The following is a 1,295-nucleotide window of genomic DNA, read 5'->3' on the forward strand; positions in this document are numbered from 1 at the left end:
GCTCGCCGCTTTTTAGTACATATATATATATTATCGACCACACAACTCAATGTATGTGCTTTACTTGTTCGCCGGTTCACTATGGTACAACCTTCTGGGAAGGACTCATTCACAGCACTAGGTGTTAAAACACCTCAAAGTCATAGACAGGCAAGATAATTCATAATGAATTTAATTTTACGTTTTCATCGTCGTGGCGTATCAGCAGATGGTTCTTTGTGTAGCCATTGACTGGCGATTCAGTCGTCCCCGATGGTACTGGAAGCGACTTGTCTGGCCTGACTCTGACTTTCTGGTTTTTTAACATCCAGTGCTATGAGGGACTTGTCCCTCAGATTGGTGTAATCAGCGAACCTGCGAACAAGCAAAATACTATGTGCGATCGATAAGCTTCCAAACTAGCGTTGGGTGTAATTGTAATTGTAATATATATATATATATAATTAATATTTAGAAGAAGCAACAAGGGTGACTCAAGGCCGGAGTTCCTGTGTGTTAGCACATTATCAAACTATGAAACTATATGTATGTATGTACGCTCCGCGTGGACACCCTTTCAAGCCGAAAATAGTAAAAGAGCATATAAAATATTATATATAAGATATATATATATATTATAATATACTATATATATACATACATACACACACACACACACACATACATATATATAATATGTACATATATGCATATACTGTACATGTATATACACACATACAAACACATCCAAACACACACAAACGCATACACACACATACATACATACATACATACATACATACATACATACATACATACATACATACATACATACATACATACATACATAGATAAATACACACATACTTACATAATGTAAACAGAACACGAGTAAATAGTTGTTCTTTTAACTAGTTAAATTATTCAGTCGTTTTGGCCGCTCGGATGCTTCTAACTATTGATAAAGCAGTGTTAGTGTGGTTGATGTGAGGCTTCTTAAACACAATAGCAGTGATATATTGCTTTATAATGAGACTTCATAGCGGCTTGGAAAAACAATTTGTCTTCAACGAAAGTGAAAGTAGAGGAGAATTGTCGTCATTGCCTATTGTCGTTGTAATTCTTGTTCTACTAATCGTTTGTTGTTGTTGTTGTTGTTGTTGTTGTTGTTGTTGTTGTTTGTCGTGTGGTTATAGTAGTGGTACTTCTGAGGATGCTTGTTGTTGTTTTGTAGTAAAAGAAGTAGTAGAGTAGTTGTTGTTGTTATTGTTGTATGTGAGGTGTTCGTGGCCGAAGGTGGGAATGAAGGTACGAGT

This window comes from Octopus sinensis, linkage group LG7 (genome assembly GCF_006345805.1).
Source record: "Octopus sinensis linkage group LG7, ASM634580v1, whole genome shotgun sequence".
In the NCBI taxonomy this organism is placed as follows: domain Eukaryota; kingdom Metazoa; phylum Mollusca; class Cephalopoda; order Octopoda; family Octopodidae; genus Octopus; species Octopus sinensis.